A 22,980-nucleotide genomic window follows, 5' to 3' on the forward strand; every position below is an offset into this window, starting at 1 on the left:
CCAAAGAAGACTACAACAACAATAACAAGCATACAAGAGAATCAGAATACAGGCAGTGTTTTAAGTAAGTTACGTCTGATTATGTTTTCACATTGTTACCACTACGGTTCAGGCATATTTTCCATCGCAACAACTGGTTCGGGGAAGCCGCTCTTGCGGAATTCGGCCGATGGAGCGCGGAAGCACCGCCGGTCAGTGTCGACGCAGGAAATGATCCTCTTGTCTGTCAGAAACTACTTCTTCAGTGGACCAATACGCAGTATTGCTAGTCAGGAGCAAGGCGGCCCCGACTGTGCATTGCTATTAACCCTCAGTTTGTCACGCGTCGGTCACTTCACCGCCTTGTTTTTCTTTTTCTTCACCCAGTAATAACACTGGTTAAAATGTTGTTTCCGATTTTAGCTCCTGTTCCTTTCTTAAACTGTAAATTATGGTCGAAATTACTTAAATTTGTTGCTTTGTTCTTGAGTGAAGTCTTGATAAACATGAGGTCGATCGTTTAGACCGTGGCGCGCCTTGTAAGGAAGGTGAGATTTTTGTAGTAATGGGGTGTTTTTATTCTGCAATTCCGAGTTGAATGTACTTTTTCTCCCTCAATTTTATGAACCCTTAGCGAGAGATCCTAGATAAAGATGAAATTAGTGGATATGAGGCGGGGGAAGAAGATATTTTGCAAGGTTTTGACCATAACACGGGCACTGAAATTTTTTTTTTTTTTGATTGAAGAAGCTAATGTTGGGCGTGATTTATCAGATGCCGATGGGACTTTCGTTTTATGAAAGGATAATACGCCAATCTGGAAAAATTTACCACACAATTGTTTTAACAAGAACATGTTCTGTTTTACTATGCACACAAGAGGAGGGGGCGATTACAATCCTAAGAGAAATTCGTGACATTGTTTGAAACAGTTTGTACTTCATTTTCTCAATCCTATTTATGACTTACAGGGCTTTATTAACCATGTATACCATGTGGCTAGCAATTTCGATACCAGAACATAGGACGGTGAAACGACGGACATACAATCACTAACGTTACACAGTTAAGCGCGCCTCACTACGTGTTAAGGTCTTCTCGACCATTAGTGACGCACTGCACTTCTGAAAGCGAGGTACTGGTCCCAATACGTCGGCTGCATTTCTCTATGGATCTCGGTGCCTTTCGTCGCTTGCTCCCTAGAAAGCAAATAACACTTGGCTGTTCATACGACGTGAACGTGTTGGGCACACCAGCCATCAACTGGCAGTGGCGCTGTGCCGCGGAGTAGCCGAGAGTTAATCCTGTACCGGTCCAAGCAACTATGTTGTATAGAATGCATATATCATCAGCCTACCAATCATGCGTGTATGGTTGACGCCAAAGTAGCAGATTTCCTATCAAAGAAGATGGAAATACTTCAAACAACTCCATTGACAACACTATTCCAATCCCTGATTCCTCTTCTTATAAACGAGTATCTGCCCCAATTTGTCCTCTTGAATTCCAAATTTTGTGATCTTTCCTACTGGGTGAAATTACATTCAAGCTTATTCCTCTACAAATGACATGCTATGTCATCTCGCCATTGACAGCTCGAAACATTCCCATGTATTTCCAGCATATTACTCTTTCAACAGAAATCACCGAGAACAAATTGTGTTGCTTTCCCTTGGATCTTTTACAATTCTCGAATCAAGTAATCCTGGGGAGGGTCTCTTACAATGGAACTAGGCTATACTCAAATTGGGCTCTTGCCATACGCCGTCTTCTTCATATCCTTGGTACATCCCGATAAATACACTGATAACTAGATAAAGAGATCAGTAGCATTTAAAATCTCCTTATTGTGTTTACCGTATTAGAGATCTTTCCTTATATTAATATCTGGGTACTTATAGTGATCTCCATGGGTAGTTTTACTTCATCTACGAATCAATAGAACTGAGAAATCTTACAGCCTGAATTTTCAGCCCCGTTACAGTTTATCATTGCCTGCTGTCCATCTCACCAGATGAGACCTGCAGAACTAAACGGTGTCGCAGAGCTTGTTGCAGAAAGGAAATCGTATGGGCTCAAAGTTAATTCACAGACTCTTGCACACTGAATGCTGAAAGGGAACACAGTCTATAACGATGATGGCATTGCTTCCAGATGTTCTTAAGTCCTTGACTTCCCCTTTGTCGCTCTTCAACCGAGATGTTGCGCGAGTTGACGAGTTTCTCCGGTGCATCCCTCATTCTCGCAATTTTCTTCCAAGAGGTTGTTCTTTCCTGTGTATCTCCCTCCTGGATCCCCATTTCCTCCAAGTCCTTGTGAACCTCCTTAATCCATAAAGGTTGTACCGTCCACTTTTATTGTGGACTGGGTATTCTGTGTGCTATTCATCCTCTTAATGTGCCCGTAGTCTTATTTTCCTCATATTTTCTCAACTTTTTCATAACGTTCTCGGTTCGATATCAATAGTAACATGAGTTGTGAATCTAGTGACTTGTTTGGTCCTAAAATTTTCCTAAGGAATCACCTTTCTCTTTCTTCAATGACTGGATCCGTTACCCTCGTCATGGTTTCGCCGCACATAGACGCTGTGCTCTGATCACCTTAAAATAATGCTCTAATTTTGCTTGGGTGGTTATGGACTTGGATTTATATCTTCCATGACATAGTCAGAAAGCCATTTCTATCTTTCCCACCCTTCTATTTATAGCGTCTTTCTCATTTCCATTCGGGGTGAAAACTTCTCCCGGGTACTGGAATTTCTGAACACGGATGATTTTGCCAAATTTGGTTTCGATTCTGCCTGCGACATCTGTTTTCTCTTTTTCAAAAGATAAATCAGTTTTGGTTGCCACATTTTGTAATTCCTCTATTGCTTTTCGGCTGAATGTACTGTAGATTGTCAGTTAGGAGTACTACATTCTCCTGGAAAGATAGACAGCCAAATATGCAATTTTTTCACATCCTAAGTTACCTTTATCCCGTTCCGTTTTTCCCTTCCGGTAATTATTGATCTCCAATATGTGATGGCCTTTTCCAGTATACAATTAAGCAGAACTGGTTAAAGGCAGTCCCCTTGTGTCAGACCCGTTTTTATTCACATGGTCCTGAGATTTCACCCATAAATTTAACTGGACGTGTGTGTCGATGTCTCCTTGGTTAACGCGAGGGATTTATCATCTAAACCAAACTCGCAAAGGACATTTAGCAGTACAGTATGATCTACTGGATCGTATGACTTTTGGAAGTATACAAATAATAATAATAATAATAATAATAATAATAATAATAATCACTTAGAATCACGCTACAACTTAATTCCTGGCCGTGCGGTTAGGGGCGCGCGGCTGTGAGCTTGCATCCGGAAAATAGTGGGTTCGAACCCCACTGTCGGCAGCCCTGAAGATGGTTTTCCGTGGTTTCCATTTTCACACCAGGAAAATGCTGGGGCTGTACCTTAATTAAGGCCACGGCCGCTTCCTTCCCATTCCTAGGCCTTTCCTGTCCCATCGTTGCCATAGGAACTATCTGTGTCGGTGCGACGTAAAGCAAATAGCAAAAAAAAAAAAAAAAATAATTCCTTTTTCCTTGTTTGGAGTTTCCTCTCCTTCATGCGTTCGCTCGCCTACTTCTGTTGTTGTTCTGTCCAGGATCTCCCGGTCTTCTTAGTAGGCCTAATTCCTTCGACTTGAAATCCTTCCAAACTTTTCACTATGTTTCTCGACTTATTTATAACATTTTGGTCTCTGAGTTGTTTAATTTTTCCATACTTTTCCGCGTTCTCTTAATTGATGGCGTAGCAGACTTCATTTTCCAGAAGTAATTAAATATCTGTTTGGTAAGTCTATTTCCGTTTATTCTGCACAAATGTGCCCGAAGTGCCAGCCTATTCCTCTTCATGATCTACGAGATTTTCTCCACCTTCTAGTAAATTTATTTACCGCTCCAAAGTTTCCATACCCTTTCAGTCTGGGCAGCGCCCATAATATTTCTGACGATTCCTCTTTTTAAGATCTATAGCTTCTCTAGCTTGCAGTTCATAGAGAGGCATGTGCAGGCATTCTTGTTTACGCGCGGTGTTATGGTGTTTTATTTTGCCATTAGTAGAGCCAGAATTTATATGTAGTAACAGGTTAGACTACAAACTAATTTGGTTAGTAGGAAGTGTCGGCCACCCGCTCTTCCGTATTGTAATAAGAGTAACATCATTTATAGGGGTTCTGATGGGCCGTACCCCTAATGTTTATGCAAACCCTATAGCATAATCGTTGTGAAGGTAGGTCATACTTGTGACTCGCTTCAATAATTTTGTATTCTAACTTATTAATGCATTAAAAACCGGGCTCTATTGGCCTTCCTGTGTGGATCAGTGGTGGAGTGTTGGCCTCTGGATCTCCCCAATACAGCGGGTTCAAACCTGTCAGAGGTAGTCGGGTTTTTGAAGAGCGAAACAAAGTTCTATCGACACCCATGTTATTCGATGTCGGTATATAAAAGATCTATGATAACGCATTTGGTGTTTACCCGACAAAGTTAAAACTCAGCCTTAGACACATAACAGAGATTCTGTTTACTTTGCCTTCTAGTAGGCCTAGGGTAAAGCGAAACACGGAATCGGCGCGCAAGCAGCCAGGTGGCGTCAGTTAAAATGCTTACACACGGTAGCTGAGGCCATGTGATTTATTCGTATTCTTCTTTCCGATGAGGCCTGCTAAGGACCATGTGCCAATTTCAATTCAGTTCTTCATAATGTTTTGTTTTCTCTTCCGCTCCTTCCAATATTCTTTCATCCTTTCACTATGCTGTTTCCTTCTGTCCTCGGACCACATCGCACCAGGCTTCTTGTTCAATCTGCCTCGGAATCCTTCCATACTTACTACCCTCCTTCTAAAAATTTCTCTGTCCATAGTTTCTTCTTCTCCTATATTATTTATTTCTAAATCTTTCTTTACTTGTTGAAACCATCTAGCTGTTGTATTTTTATCCCAAAAGTACTTGAAGAACCTTTTTGTTAACTTGGAATCATCCATTCTGTAAATATGTTCAAAAAATTGCAATCTCTTTTTTTCTTATGGTTTCTGTTATGTCTTCTATGTTCCTATTTATACCATCATTAGATCTTAATTTCCATACTTAAGTTGTTTTCACAGGGCCTAAGATTTTTCTCCTGATTCTCCTTTCTAGTACCTCTTTATTTAATCTATAGTTTAGTACCAGGCATTCACTTGCATATAAGAATTCCGGTTTCACCACTGTAGTGTAGTGCCTTACTTTAAGGCTTTTTGATAGACACTTTATGTTATAAAAATTCTTTGTGATACCGGATGCTCTTTCCATCTTGTGTACCCTTTCTTCTACTGCAGATTTGTCTAAATAATTTTCTTGAATTCTTCTCCCAGATATTTGAATTTCGTTATTATTAAATGTTTATAATTATTGTAATTCCAGGATATGCGGTTCTTATTTAGACAGTTTTTTCAATCGATGCGCTCTGTCTATTTTGGTGATCCGATCTTTACTATTATTATTATTATTATTATTATTATTATTATTATTATTATTATTATTATTATTATTATTATTATTCGCTAATCGGCCAACTAGGGACCACGATAAGTTCCATTATACATTCTGGCGTTCACTCAGGTTTTGATTGATCTAGTTGGTTGTCCTTAGCTCGGTGTGTCGAGCACGGAGTATATCCGGCCACTTTGGACCAGTTGTCCACTTCTCATCCCCTAAAGTCCCAAAAGTCACGATGCTTGTTCCGAAAAGGTCTCGTTTTTTGGACTGGGCTGAGTGGCTTAGACGGTTGAGGCATTGGCCGTCTGACCCCAACATGGCAGGTTCGATCCTGGCTGAGTCCGGTGGTATTCAGCCTCGTGTCGGTAGATTTACTGGCACGTAAAAGAATTCCTGCGGGACTAATTTCGGCACCTCGGCGTCTCCGAAAACATTAAAAGTAGTTAGTGGGACGTAAAGCAAATAACATTATTATTAACGAGTACCAGGCAATTGAAGCTTTTGGTTTTGAGACAACATTTTAAAAAATAAGTTTTGTCCGTCAAGAGTCGCCCATCCGTCGTACGTGACCTTAGAAGCGAGCGGTGCGTTTTTGCACACTGTGTCCCTGATCTTCTCTATCTTAGAGTAGATTCGTTTCTCTCCTTCTGCTCTAACTTAGCAAGCGTAAATTTCTTAGAGCGTATACGGCATTCTGACGCATAGAGAGGTCTTCACGAGAGTGTTATAAAGATGAATTTTGGTATTTATAGAAATGCGCTTTTTGTTATATGTGTTTCGAATGGTTTAGAAAGCTGCCTTCCCCTATTTGTTTTTGCTTTGACCGCTAAGGCCTCTGTCTAGTCCGTTTGATTGGATCCACTCACCAAGGTATTTAAGCTTATGCACACGGTTTATTGTTCCATATTTGGTGTCCAGTTGGATCGTGTTGTCTTTTATGTTTGGCATTTCTTCCGTCTATAGCAGGGCGTCTCAGACTGCATGCACCTGGTGTATGCACTGTGCACGGTGCATAATACGACTTCGCTTGGTTGATCAGAGTGCAGACCCTCACTCCTCGATTTGGGGCAATAGCGCTGTCTCTCTCTTTCCCCACGCTTGTCTCGCTCGCTCCGCCTGTCTCATCTTCCTCACTTGCTCCGTAGCGCACCAAATCCGAGCCGAGTTGAACTGAGCATAGCTGAGTAGCCCAGAGACGAAGCGTTGGTCGAGCCGAGCCGAGCCGAATGAGACCGATGCACTGTGCACAGGATTTCTGCGCCTCAATTTGCACGCGTGAGATTTTAGACCCTGGTCTAGGGCCTCCATGGCTCAGGCGGAAGCGCGCCGGCCCCTTACCGCTGGGTTCTGTGGTTCAAATTCCGGTCACTCCATGTGAGATTTGTGCTGGACAAAGCGGAAGCGGGACAGGTTTTTCTCCGGGGACTCCGGTTTTCCCTGTCATATTTCATTCCAGCAACACTCTCCAATATCATTTCATTTCATCTGTCAGTCATAAACCATTGCCCAAGAGAAGTGCGACAGGCTTCGGCACCTGGCACAATTCCTAGCCTCGCTGCTAGTTGGGGGCTTCATTCAGTCCATACTTTACCCGGTCGAATGATTGAAAACAGGCTGTGGATTTTCATTACTTCCATCTATTATTATTATTATTATTATTACTATTATTATTATTATTATTATTATTATTATTATTATTATTATTATTACCGGTCTACCATGAGAAGATACTTAATGTGCACACGCCAATGAACGTTGTGTATAAACCCATCCATCAATCTTCCTCACATTATCCTGCTAGCGATACACAATTCAACTGGTTTTAGTGAACATGAATCCATTTTATACCTGGGATTTACCTGCTTCGCTTCTAATCCACAACAACACAGTTCACCCAGTTTTTTTAAATCGTCGCTCCATAGAAACGCTTGGTGTTGCCATGCACATATCTGTTATTGTCTTCTTGTAACAAAGCATTTGCGTTTGCATTCCCACCGCAGACGTGAATGAATAAAGGATGTTGATTGTTTTAATAAATGGTTGCCTCGTACTGAAGGGAATGCATGTTACACGAGGGGAAGAGACATATTGTTCACAGCACGTGGAAGTGCTGACATAGTCTGGAATATGTCATCTTTACGATTTAAGGAATGATTGTAAATATATCTGAAATTCTACGTTGAATTACATGTTCCGTGCATTCATGTGTAGACCTAAGTTCAATATTATCCCTTTCCCGCACTAAAACATTGTTGTTGACATCAAAAGTCTTTGGCTAGGGTCACACTTGCGTGCTTTCACGCGCTGCGTTACTGCGTGAAATCTCGCGTCAAAAGTGCACAACACTAATTTGGATGGGCCCGGCCACACACAGCGCGATTTCCCGCCGCGGGACACGAGACAAGGTGCGTCTTCAAAGGTCGCTCGCTCGAGAATGGGCCGAGGTCCATTTTGTTTGCATGTTTTCTCGTTCATTGCCTGGCGATACTTTCGGGTAGAAGACGCTGCGGTATTGCGCGTGGTCCATCTGTGTTTGTTTTGTACGTTCACCTTGCAAACTGGAATTAGACAGTGAAGAAGTAATTTTAATAATTTTGGAGGTAAAATGTCCCCGTGCCTTTACGATACAAAGGATCAAGAATTCAAAAACAGAGACATGAAGATAGATGTTTGATTATCAGTGACGGGCGCTGTGTAGGGGGAGAAGTTGTGTTTATTTAGCTTATAACATTTTTCACCAAACGTAAAAACATTTCAAAGAGTTCGCGGACCTTCTGTAATACTCTAAAATTTCTCTTGGTTGTCTTTTAGTTTATTATGTAGGAACACAAATTTGCTTGGGGGTCATCTAAAAATCTGCATCACGAAATCATCGATACAAAATTCGTGATGCGCTTCCCCTGTGGGAGGGTGCAGTAGAATAACACCTAAGGTATCCCCTGCCTGTCGTAAAAGGCTACTAAAACGACCCCAATGGGCTCTCAACTTGGGAGAGTGGATTAGTGACCATGAGATCTTAGCTGAGTCTTGGTATTGCTTCCACTTACTTGTTCCAGGCTCCTCACTTTCATATATCCTATTCGACCTCACTTACTCATCTCCTGTTCTTTTCTGACCCCGACGGCATTAGTTCTGCGAATCCAGGGAGTCTGTCGTTTTCAAGCCCTTTGTGGCCCTTGTCTTTCTTTGACTATTACATTCATTCTTCGAAATTTCGAATACCTTCCAATTTTCCCTATAGTTAGTGTTAATAGAGTATATAAGCTACTGTAGTTTTAATTGGATGTAAACCCAGAACCTAACAGTTCGAAAACAATGCCTCTTTACGGTGGTGTGTGAGCCATAGACGACCGGACGTGTGATGTCTCGAGTTGTTTGGATAATAATAATTTCGTATATTATTATAGCTTTCAGGAGCAATTGCACCTATTTCTAAACAAGGGAATAGGAAGGATTGCAAAAACTATCGAGGTATCTCTTTGATTGGTATACCTGGCAAAGTATCCACTGGCATCTTGGAAGGGAGGCTGCAATCAGTGGTTGAGAGAAAGTTGGATGAAGACCGGTGTGCTTTCAGACCGCAGAGGAGTTGTCAGGATCAGATTTCAGTATGCACCAGGTAACTGAAAAATGCTACGAGAGAAATATCCAGTTATGTTTATATTGCGTAGATACAGAGAAAGCATAGGGAGGGTACCGAGGGAAAAGATAAGGAGGATAGGTTACCTAGGTGAAGAATGGACTCTGCTTTGGAGGGTAAGATAAATAAAGGGAGACCAAGAAACCACTGGTTAGACTCAGTTTCTAACAATTTAAGAGGAATAGAACTAAATGAGGCCACAGCACTAGTTTCAAATACAGGATTGTGGCGACGTTTAGTAAATTCGCAGAGGCTTGTAGACTGATCACTGAAAGATATAATGGTCTATAATGATGTATGTATGTATGTAGGTGATAAATTTTTAGATAAAATGTGATTTTGTTCGGAAATGGACATGTAAGCAAAGGCGAAGTACTAGGTGTTAATACTATCTTACTTTTAAAATTGAACGTACATGTCAATTCGTTTCACATATTCACGTTATATATCGAAATTAAAACCACCAAGTCACCGAAAGGCCTGCAAATATCTCTCTTTAAATTAATTTAAAATCAAATGTTTATTAAATTAAGAGATGCGCGCTCTGTGAATTATTGAAATTTCGCAGACGTGACCGACATGCCGCGCGAGATAACATATTGACAGAAATAAAACATCAATTCGCTGATATAATTGCATTCGTGTAATAATAATAATAATAATAATAATAATAATAATAATAATAATAATAATAATAATACCACTAGAAGGCACCGCCGTCAGAAAGGTGGCGGCGGTCAAGTACCTAGGAGAATGCAAGCGAGAGTGAGAACCAAGCCACAAACACCAGGTGCACAAAGTTTGAGAGGGACTATCACTCCTGCAGAAGCATCTACGCATCAAAGTACCTCTCCAAGAACTTCAAACTCAGGCACTATGATGCGGTAGTAAAACTATCTGTTCTGTACGCCTCTGAGTGTCTCGTGATGACCAGTAAAGATCCTCTCAGGGAAACTAGAACTCGAAGAAAGGAAGATCCTGAGGACCCATAAGATAAGAGCGAGGCACCTACAGAATTCGACACATCAGAAAGACGTCTTTACTTTTATAAGGAAAATGTGCCTGGTCTTGTATGGGCGCTTAACCCGCATGAACCCCTGCAGACTTACCGACAGGATCTTCGTTGTGACAGGTAGAGTGAGGGCATCCAGGAACAAGTAGATCTCTTCGGTCAAGTCGGATCTGGGACAACTGGGGATCCTACATTAGTCCATACATGGCAGTCCACATTTTCAGGAAGCCGTCCAGCGGAGAATTTTTCCAACGTCACTTAAGACTAGGAGGAGCGCTGAACGCATCCTCCCTTCAAAGCATACCTGTGTGGACGGTGGAAAGAAAGCTGGCTCAAACCCAGGAAATGAAGGAATACTGGAAGAGAAGAGAAGATACGAGCCCCGTGGTCCTTAGTAGGCGCAAACGACAAAGAAGAATAGGAATAATAATAATAATAATAATAATAATAATAATAATAATAATAATAATAATAATAATAATAATAGTAATAATAATAATAATAATAATAATAATAATAATAATAATAATAATAATAATAATAATAATAATAATTCGAAAAGGCTTGGTCAGGTGGCAGAGGAACCTTTGTGGACTGGACTAAAGTAGAAAATTAGGTTTATGTGTCATAGATCTCCTCGTAATCTGCAGGCCTTAGGCCTGAGCAGAGGTAGTTTGGTAGGCCAAGACCTTTCGGGACTCTTGCATTATGAGGTTTGGTTTGGTTTTGGTAGACAACATATAACAGGCATATAACAAAGTATTAATGGAAAATATGTTACTTTGCTGAGGGATTAGGTTATTGCAGCTACTGAAAGGATTTTGTATTTATTTTAGTTCATTTGGTCCGTCTGAGAACCACGGTGCTTGTGCTTTAGCTGTGCTGTTGTCGATGTTTGCGGCTTCTGGTGTTCTGCATTTTAGGTTTAGCTGTTGCTTTCTTCTTGGTACTTTGAGCTTTTCTGTTGGCTCAGTAATCCTTCATTTTCTTACTGAACTCTATTTTGCGTTTCTCCGATTATTTCCTGGTCTCATTGTTACATTCTGCAAGGGTCTAGTTTTAATAGCTGAACGGTAGTTACTTCTGTTAATTCTTGTGACTTCGTTAATATTACGTTCTGCCAGATCCTCCTCTACCTGTTGGATCCACAGCGATCCGGTAGCTACTTTGAAGATCTTATAGGACAGTCTGTGGGTATCCATGCTATACAGGTGCCCGTAGAAAGCAAGCCGTCTTCTTCTGATGGCATCTGTGAGTAGTTTCTTGGTGTTGGTACAGTTCACGGTTTGGTTTGTATTAGTTATTATTTATTTCACAACTTTATAGTTGTTAATATAGCACGTAATTCGGTATTTCACATATAAGAAATATAGCTTAATCATAATTTATATAATTTTCCATTATACGCCTCCATTAGTTTCTTCGTTATAGAGGTTGCATCCTTTTCTATTTATGCTCAATACCGAGGAATGTTCTGCCAATGTTGCAGGTTTTCAAAATTGCAGGCTTTTGTGCCACATTGTGAGTATGGATGGGGAGCTGTAGTGTCATTAAGTTTTCTGGAAATGATTTTGGTGTGAGTCCAGTGGGAGCCCAGTGTTCCCAGATCCTTGCTACTTCGGTAACCAGAGGGGTATATTTGTCGTTCTTCTCCCTGTATTTCTATTTCATGTTGTGGTCATTCGGAATAGTGATATTTGTGTTGGTTCCTTTTGCTGTTAATGTTATGTCGAGTCTCTTGTGCGGAGTTCTCTTGTCTGTTTGTATCGTGCGATCACTCCTTGGTGCTATCTGGATTTACCTTTGAGATTCCAAGCTTGTGTTACGATCTGTTTCATCAGCCTGCTGTCAGACGTACGGAACACATGACCGAAGGACTTCAGCCTCCTTTTCCTATTGACGTCCGTTACTTCATCCACCTTGTTATGCACATCTTCATCTTTATGTGAAATTCCATGTTGCTTCCTTTTGAATCATTATTAGTATTATTATAATATTATTATATTATATTATATTATTATATTATTAATATTATTATAATATTATAGTATTATTATAATAATAAAAGAAATGTCTATCAATAAATACAAAAATAAAACACTACAACACAGTTATAAAACCGGAAGCTACATATGCAGCAGAAACACTCTTTTACCTGAATAAACAATCAAAGACTGACAGACTTCAGAAAATTGAAAGGAGGATTGGAAGAACCTGTATCAACAAAAAATATCAGAAAGATGGACAGTGGCGGTTAATACCTAACAAAGTCGTGTACAAAGAGCTAGAACCCATTACAGATACTATGCGTAAGAGGAGACTGGGATTCTTTGGACATATCATGAGGATGCAGGACTCAAGACTTCTGAAACAACTAGTACAACACAATCTCGTCTCAAAAAATACCACAACAGGATGTAAATGGATCAGAGAAGTAAGAGAGGATCTGAAGGAAATAGGCCTTACAACAGAAGACACCAAAAATAAGATAAAATTGAATACAAAACTCAAGAATACAAACCTCCGCTTTACCCTTACACAAAACAAACCAACAACACGCACATTTTCAACTGAGGAAAGGGCACGAAGATCGGAGCGTCTGAGGAAGTACTGGGAGGACCGCAAAGCCCGAACAATCCCTTCAAAGAGACCTGAACGACGGACTGACTAAAGTGATCCTATGTGGTCATAAAAGAAGAAGAAGAAGAATAGTGATTTAACGTCGTAAAAACAAGTCGAAGATTTTTGGTTACGCCAGGATGGGAATGGATTGGGATTTGGAAGGCAGTGGCCTTGGCCTTAATTGAGGTACATAATTGAGAATTTACCTGATGTGAAAATGGCTAACTACGGAAAACATCTTCAGAGTTTCGACGGTGCGATTCGAACACACTGTCTCCTCAATGCAAGCTCATAGATAAGCCGTCCTAACCACACGGCCAATTATTTTGTTCGGTAGATTTCATGTTCAAAATCGGGCTACAGTGAGAATGGATTAACTCAATTTCTTCACCTTATCCTAGTTATTTTTGAGATCGCTGGAGTAAACCAGGCTCATATTGGTTTTGGTGGTCGTCGTCAAATAAAATATTGGATCCATGCTATAATAAGTGATAGGTCATCAAGTGGACAATGTGTGCTCCTACACAATATCTCAACAGACAGCCAAGATACATTTTAGAGTATTACAGGATGTCCGTGAGCTCATTTGAAATGATTTCTTGTTTGTTAAAAAATGTTATCAGCAAAGGAAACAAAAAACATCTTCCCCAACATAGTGCCCGTTACTGATAACCACGCATTTCTCTTCATGTCTCTGTTTTTTAATTTGTTTTACGTCGCACCGACACAGATAGGCCTTACGGTGACGATGGGACAGGATAGGGGTAGGAGTGGGAAGGAAGTAGCCGCGGCCTTAATTAATTACTTGCGCGTAGTACCACTATGTTAGGTACCAAATATGTTTGTGATTAGTAGCAAAAGAGTACGGTGCCGGCTTTTTCAGTACCTGCTATTAGTACCACTATGTGAGCGACACCATGGTTCTGGCTTGCCTACGATTAGTACTCACTATATGAGGAACACCACGGGATAGTACGAGTCCCTGTGGTTAGTACACTTACGTGATGAACACAATAGGTTTGCGTAGCCTGTAAATGGCGCCGCAATGTGCGAAACACCATAGGTCTGTATTATATGTGCGAATTTCATTACCTGTGAGTAGTACCATACAGTGTGGAATACCGCGAGTCTACGCTACTTTTTATTAGTACCGCAACATGACAAATACCATGGTTCTACTTTCATAGCGATAAGTACCATTATGAGGGTCCGATGACTTAAATTTTGGACCCCTTTAGAATAAAAGCATCATCGATTCAGTATTATGCCATAGACGCAGTCTCTTGGTCAGTAATACTATTATTTTACGTCAGTATCTGTGAATGCGTGACATTGCCTGTCGGATCCACTGCTTGCTTTAAATTCATATCCATCCATTCATTCTTTATCGTCACGTTTTGAATTCCGGTCAGTGGAGGATTTAGGAGTTTTAATTTGTCATTCCATTTCGTCTCATTTCGTACCGTTAGGGGCAGATGACCTAGATGTTACGTCCCTTTGAACAACAAGCATCATCACCAATCTCCGACGGATGTCCACCAGTGTTTGTCCTTCAGCAGCCAAGAACAGAATAACAGCACGTTGGTCCTGTTTGGACGCATTTGGTAATGACATCGCCACAGTTCACGTGACCGCATTTAACGCACACACCTCGGCACGACACGATTGCCACAGTAATCCCTTTACCTATATTCCCGTGCTTATATACCCGCAACACAGTCGCGCAATGTTTCATGTCTGCTGCAGCTCCGCCCTCAAACGGAAACTTTTCGATCACACCTTGTATTTCAATAAAAAGATGTATATTATTATTGTACGGTCAGAACAGTTCTGTAGCGACCAATGGGAATTAGAAGTTGGGGGCGGAGGTGCAAAAATTGTACAGATAGCAGAAAATAAACGGGTTTGTAGGATGTAGCGCGTTGGGGGGGGGGGATATACATCAAAACTGAAAATAACCTACAAAATGTCCGACTCGTTGGCTGAATGGTCGGCGCACTGGCCTTCGGTTCAGAGGGTCCCGGGTTCGATTCCGGGCCAGGTCGGGGGTTTTAACCTTCATTGATTAATTCGAATGGCTCGGGAGCTGGGTGTTTGTGCTGTCCCTAACATCCCTGCAACTCACACAGCACACATTACAGTGTCCTCCACCACAATAACACGCAGTTACCTACACATGGCAGATGCCGCCCACAATTATTATTATTATTATTATTATTATTATTATTATTATTATTATTATTATTATTATTATTATTATTATTACCTCCAAAATGGTACGATTTTTATGTTCCCTCAGCAAATTTTGACAGAGAAGTAAAGGTTGATATTTTACCAACTTATGTGCGGTAATAGCAGTTTAATGAGACTTTGATTCAATGCTATACAATAAAACATTCGCCGAAGGAACAATATTACATCTATATTACAATTAAATAGGAGTTTGGCAAAATGACCTTGGCAAAAAATAATATATACCCATGCTACCCTTTTTCACAGCACATGCAAAGTGTACACTACTTGCTGTGGCGCTATACAAATCGGTTAGCGGCGACGAACGATAGTATTTACGTACGGGGGTCGAGTCACAAGTTATGGCAGCTATTTTTTTATTGAGAAAAGGAGACAACACGGAAAATCTAAGATATGTATTTGGAAATATAGGGCATGTACTTATACATAGTGCCGAAGACATTGGTAAACATTGTTTTATTATGGTATATACAGCAAGTACACAAGACTACGTACAAAGGACAGGTCTCCACTGGTTACAGACCTTCGAAATAATCACCCAAGGTTTCCACTGTGCTTTGCCAGCAGTACATCTTTGTCCATGGACACTGGACGGCCTGGGCGAGGAAAATCGGCAGTTGATATTCTACCCGGTTTGAACGTCTCCACCCACCTCGCCGGGTTCTATAGGGCATGACATCACACCAAATGCTTCCCGCAGCTCTGCATGGCATTGGCGTGCACTTCTGCCGCGGAGAACTGCTATTTTAATATACGATCGTTGCTCCTCCTTGTTGACTTCCATTTTGTGACGCTCTCACTCACACACTGAACTTGGGGGCATGCTTAGACCCACACTGTTGTTTACATACACCATCTAGTGGCATCATACGCAAGTACATCGGTACGTTTCCAAATGCATATATTAGATTTTCCGTGTTGTCTCCTGTTCGCGAGAAAAAAATAGTTGCCATGACTTATGACTCGACCTAGGTATTATCGCTAATAATTTTGTTAATAATTAAAGAAAATAATTAGCTGATACAACAACAGGGCTAGTACAAATTGCTTGTTTTAAGAATTTATGTAATTCCTAGTTTCACCCGGAAAAAAATGAATAAGTATATAATGTTTTCTTCACAAAGTAGGGGTGCCATTGCCTCCCCTCTCCCGTCCCTCCCTCCCCCCCTAATCGCCACCACTGCGAATAGTGTTATGTCAACTGTCGGCAAGTTGACTACAATAGCAGTCGTCAGAACGACCCACTTTACTAAGACTGAAATCAGAAACTATAGCTTCACTTGCCTCGTACAATCATGGCACATTTAGATACTGTACTGATGGTCCGTCTGTTATTTACTACCGCGTGGAGAGACAAGAGACAGACAGGATTAAGGTATACCAATGTAGGGGTTACCAGGAACAATTAATTTAGTTTGTAAACAGATATTAAACTAAGCCGTAGCGTGTGAACTGGCCAGCCGTGGTACTTAATTATTGTTAAGCCCCATAGCTCCCCGGTACAATAGCGGGAGGGGGCGGAGTCGTCTAGGTACACTCGCTTTCACAAACTTACTTGTGACTGTTAACAGATCACTTAACTAGCGGATTAGGAATGACGGATGGTGAACGAGGACTATGATTCCTGGTGGAGCCACAGGAAACATGGAGAGTTCACTTGAGGCATGGTCTGTTGATCTCAGTGTACAGTCGTGGCCACATTACTGTTGAAACCACAATGACTATCAACCTTCCACTCACAGATCCACCTACGCATTAATAGTCCTCCAATTCTAAGATCGTGAGTACAAACCCAGGACAGGTAATTGGAATTTGAAGTGCGGAAATAAGTTTTTCCATTACTGCATGAGAATATGTAAAAGATTTATGGTGACACTTTTTTGTGTCTACCAGAAAAAGTTAAATAAATCTCGGCCAAGGTTACCACCAGACTTAAAAATCGGAACGTCGAAAATGACACACAGGCAGGGTTAGTGACGTCAAATAAAAATGTCTGCACGCGGTGTCTGAGAGCATACTCTATTTATTTATTTATTTATTTATTTATTTATTTATTTATTTATTTATTTATTTATTTATTTATTTATTTATTTATTTATTTATTTATTTATTTAACCAGTTTGCGGTCCAGGATTGAATTTTCCTCGTACACAGCGAGAGATCCCACCTCTACAACTGCAAAAACAGTGTCCTAGAGTGTGAGACTTTTGATCTGGGAGACAACTGGGCAGATTGACCAGTACATCTTCCAGGCAGCCTCACCTGCTGTGCTGAACAGGGGCCTTATTCGGGTAAGCAGATTGGAAGGGATAGGCACGGAAGATTGAAGGAAGTGGCCATGGCATTATGTTAGGTACCATCCCGACATTTGCCTGGAGAAGAAGTGGGAAGCCGCGGAAAATCACTTCGAGAATGGCTGACGTGGGAATCGAAACCTCTCTACTCAGTTCACCTCCCAGGGCTGAAAGGACTCCTTTCCAGTCCTCGTACTACTTTTCAAACTTCGTGGCAGAGCCGGGAATCGAACCCTGGCTTCCAGGGTGGCAGGTAATCACATTAACCACGACACCACAGAAACGCACATTACTATTATTAGTATTATTATTATTTAAGGGTAAGCCTATTAAGGACTATGGAAATTATTTAGAGGTGTTTGTTTGCCTTCCTTTGTGCCTATATTTATTTCATCCTCTTTTTGGGGATTCTTTTCTCTCTTCAGTCCACGTTGTTTGTGTCGTTTTCCTGCCTTTTTCTTTCCTCGACTTGCCATTTGTGAATGTTAGATTAACGTATCCACAAAGACGTACACGAGATGCTGTCAATTGGTACAATTATTCTATTCACATGCATTTGCAAAACACACACATAACCTTAATCACTGTTGTCAGAAACAACACATTCACATCACAAACCGCCATTTAAAGACAACTGCAAATCGCTGCACATCGAGATGGCAACATTGAAACACAAATAAAACAGTTAACTGCTTGAAAGCATGTCGTCCACGTGGTCACAAGTATAACCTTGCTACACCATAACTCTTCAACCAATAACTTCCAAACAATAACTCAGCAGTAACTAACTTCATCGTCAAGAACTTCTCTTTATATAGGTGCCTGGCCAAGCTTCTAGAAAGTTAGATTACAAAATATATCTTCATGAAATTTCTAGAGTGCGTAATACATAGATACAATGAACGGAATATTCTCAATCGTTCTCGTGTCTGTACCATTCTGGAAGTTACAGTGTGTTTCACAATTCGGATTACGAATTATATGGTAATAATAAATTATAATATTAATTTACAGGTATTTACATTAACTGAACTGATATAAATGTTTATATACAACACATGTTTCATGACATAACGTCACACGCAGTATGATCATTCGACTACGTAAACAATAATAATGCAAAGTACGAATACTTTCATGACATTACCTCACACACAATGCGATAATTCAACTACGTAAATAATAATAATACTATTACTAAATGGATGTAACACTTCATAGCTATACATACATGTAATAATAATTGTACCGGGAGCTACACTGCAACGCCGCGCATTCAAAATAAGCGCCTTAATAAACTTCTCTATCGATTCAAAGGTGAACTGAAACTACATGAACTTAGAAGGTTAATCAGAAGATGTTACTACTGAAATATTATGTACTTGTGTTATGGTGAAGTTTCCTAAACTGACTGAATTTCTCCTTGTTTTATTTTGCTATATATCAAGAAGTTTGGACATTTTTCCACAGATGACACTACCAAAACCTATGATCATGAACTCTAGTGCAAGATGGAAGAACTTTTAACCTAAAGAAGTTTTGTATTCCTGGTTTCTCATAACTGAATCTATGTTCATTTATTTTTGGGTTGAAAACACTTCTCTCTCCTTCCGCCAGTTTTGAATCTGACCAATGAAAAATTTCTGTAATTAATTTTCAACCTATCACAGGCTTCTTGTTCGAACTTTTGAATTTAACCAATAAAATTGAGAGGGTGTACCGGATTAGTTCAGTATCCTCTGGAACTTTCCCTGAGGGTATATAAACTGCGGCTTTTCACGTTTCCTTGTCAACTGATCGCCGTCTTTCTAAGTGTGTGTGTGTGTGTTAAGGCAGGAGGTGGGGCGCCTCTTTCTTCGGCCGGCAGAACATCTACAAGGTAATGGCCACGTAAATTCTTTCTTGCTGTATCCGCCAGTTAATTCGAGCGGAAGGTCGAATATTTAATTATGTAACAAACTTTTCTAAAATGTAAATCATCTTTCGGCTAATGTAAAAATTTCATGAAGTTTTAACTGTAAATCGGGGATAGAGAGTGTGTTACCCTCTAGAGCTCCCCTTCATCTTGATTTGAGGTGACTACGTTTTTGTAACTGTTTTTCTTCCTTTCGGTAATGCATTACATTAACCTTTATTCGTGTCACCTCAGTAGTTTGGGATTAGTCTCTGTATCTCTCGGCCTGGAACCCCGTTAGGATTTTATTCTTCATTATCTAGGAGTGCAAGTCTACGCCTCCTTTAATTTTGTGTTTGGGCCAGTAAATCTAACCTGTTCTTTTTCCATGAAGGCCCGGTAGGCTGGGTAATAAAAACCCCTGTAAAAGTAATTTCAATTGTAAATTGTGCCTAGAGAGGCCAGAGGGTGTAAGAGTTTTGTGTAATATTGCCTTAAGCGGGCGGTTAAAATTGGACGAATGTTGGAGAGCCTGTAAGCTCTATTCTAAGTTTACCGTAATTTTGAAGAGTGCCTCTGGAAGGCTGTAAATTTGTTGGAGCAAAGTGCTCTTGAACTGGGGGATTTCTGCCCTTGCCTAAATTATACCACTTTGAAATAGTAAATTTGTAAACTAGGGGCTCGAAGTCCAGAATATGTAAAATTCACTAATCATGGATTTTCCTAGTCTTGTTTCAGGACTGCTATTTGTACCTGTCATGTTGTTATGTTCAGTCAGTGAAAAAGATTAAGTTTGTTTTCGGAAAATAAATATAACCTTTCAAAGTTTTAATTCAATTTTTGATGTCGTAGTTAGACCCATTCAAGCTCACACCTAATAATAATAATAATAATAATAATAATAATAATAATAATAATAATAATCACGGTCGTAAAATAATAATAATAACAACCATAATAATTCGAGCTCGATATCTGCATTAGTTATCTATGGGTGAGAAAACATTGTTTTCAAGTTATAACTGTTATCGCACTTGCGTCAAGATCCAAAGAACACCCTTGTTTTGGATGTCTTCATCTGTGGTTCCTGTCAATTTAACATCGATTTTTGATTTCGCTTCATGGTGCCTATATTCGCTTTAATACTGTTTTCATAGAATCTGACTATTTTTTTTGTGAGTCTGCCACGGTCCGAATATTTTAATCTGCGTTATCTGATCTCACTGTGAATGTCTGAATATTGTTTGATTTCTAATCTGTGTGGGAATCTATATTTTTCGTCTTGGATTACCTTATTATTACCTTAATTACCATTCCATCCTGAGTTTTAAATACTCACTCACTACATCGATTTTGCAGCGGTATGATGATCCCTTGCTAATCTGACTACCAACCTCCACTGATTTCAATCTGGAGTACATTTTTCCAGTTGTCGACTAGAACATTTTTACAGAGCCTGGTCATCTTTATTTTCCACGGCCCCCTTGGTAGCGTTTTCCCTGTAGACGTTGTTTGATATTTATTTTACTGGTAAATGTATTCAAGACCTTCACAGTTCTCTACTTGTACGAAGCCTTGCAACTTCCTCTAGCTATGTACATCTTACCTGGAAATTATTATTAACACCCAAGTCAGAGTAACAGAGCTGTCGACGAGTATCTAGACCAAATTTTTAGCTTAGAGCGATAATGACTCACGGGCAGTATGTGTAAATATGTGAGGTATTAAGTTCCACAACTGCCCGTTGCTCGTCATGCAGTTATTTGAAGCTTGTGAGGGGGCGCCAGTAATGTAATACAACCAGCTACTAAACAGACTATACCGACATATGTTTGGAAACTCGAAAGTGACGTGTGTACACAAGAAACGCATACAATATATCGCTATTGGTTTGTGGAACTCTGAAATAGTTTCAATTTCAGGTGGTGGAGAAATTATAATTTGATAACAGAGATAAAGTGAATCAATTTGTTTGTAAGGCATCGAGATTTCCATCCTCCCTTTGCCTTTCCTTTCTATATAAAACACTTACGTAAATAGAAAACAGAACAGAGTGTAAGTTCATTCGAATAAGAACACAAAATAAAGAACACACGAAACGGAAATAGAAACATTAACCTTTCAAGACAAAAGCGCAGACGGTTTTTTAACCCTCAAACGGCGAAGTGAAACTTTATGTACGTAAACTTCGAGGTAGGATCAAAACTGGCTTCAACATTAAAAAAAACATAAAAATGTACATATTCTAAATACATAAAATCAGTCTGAAGTGATAAGAATAGAGGGATTTGAGAAAGGGGCAGCAATCCAGAGAAAGGGTGCAGTTTGTCCCCCATCCTTTTCAATGTTTATATAGAACAAGTCGTAAAGGAAATCAAAGAGGAATTTGGAAAAAAAATCACAATCAAGGAGAGGTAATCAAAACTCTGAGATTTTTGCTGTTGATACAGTTGTTTTATCTGTGACTCCAGAAGATGTGGAGAAATTGCTGAATGATATGCACAGAGTCTTGGAGAAGGAGTACAAGATAAAAGTAAATGAGTCTAAAACAAAAATAATGGAATACAGAGGAAAGGTTAGTCAGGTGATGCAGGAAATATTAGATTAATAAATGATGTCTTAAGGGAAGTAGATGAATATTGTTACTTTGGTAGTAAAACAACTATGGCAGAAGTAAGGAGGACATAAAATGCAGTCTAGCACAAGCATGGATAGCCTTTCTTAAGGAATCACACTTCGAAGATTGATATAGGAAATGGAAAGATGTTTTCGAATAATTTCGTATGGAGCGTGGCGTTGTTTAATAGTGAAACGTAGACGATAACTAGATCAGAAAGAAAGATAATATTAACTTTAGAAATGTGGCGTTACAGAAGAATGCTGAAGGTGAGATGGATAGATTAAATCAAGTGATACTGAATCGAATTGGTGAGAGATCTATTTGGCTAAATTTGACGAGACGAAGAGATAGAATGATAGAGCACATCTGAATACACCCAGGACGTGTTGAGTTGGTTTTTGAGGGAAGTGTATGCGGTAAGAACGGTAGAGGTAGGCCAAGGCATGAACATGACAAGCAGATTACAGCAGATGTAGGATGTAGCAGTTACGTAGAAATGAAAAAATTACCACAGTATAAGATGGCACGGAGAGCTGCGTCAAAACATTCCTATGAACTGATGACTAAAACAACAACAACAACAAGGTACTAATTTTCATCTTTAAAGACAACAGTGGTCCCAAAATTTATACTGAGAAGTCAATAGTAAACCCTATCAGAGTAAGACATATTTTTGACTTTTCTTTATTTTCGCAACTTTATATTCTGTTTTCTGGACACTTGCAGCAAACAACAGATTGACAGTCTTCAGTCAATCACCAATCACCACCGATATGCCACCCAGGTGGCAAAATCCCTATGTTTTTAGATAGTCTTTTCTTAAATAATTGCAATTAATTTGGAGGTTCATTGAACATCCCTCTTGGTAAATTATTCCAATCCCTATCTCCTCTTTCTATAAACGAATATTTGCCCCAATATTTCCTCTTCAATTCCAACTTTATTTTAATACTATGATCTATCTGGACGCAAACAGTGATCCCTCCCAGTATATGTTATGTCATATTCCTTACAAAATGGGGTTAGTCCTGTTAACTTTCCGTTGCAATATCTTCATTGTTATTGGAATTATTGAGAAAGTACTGGTGTTTAGTAATGAGTGAGACACTGTGTAAAATAGACCCTATTCTACAGTTTACATAAGAT

This window comes from Anabrus simplex, chromosome 10, assembly GCF_040414725.1.
Source record: "Anabrus simplex isolate iqAnaSimp1 chromosome 10, ASM4041472v1, whole genome shotgun sequence".
NCBI lineage: Eukaryota > Metazoa > Arthropoda > Insecta > Orthoptera > Tettigoniidae > Anabrus > Anabrus simplex.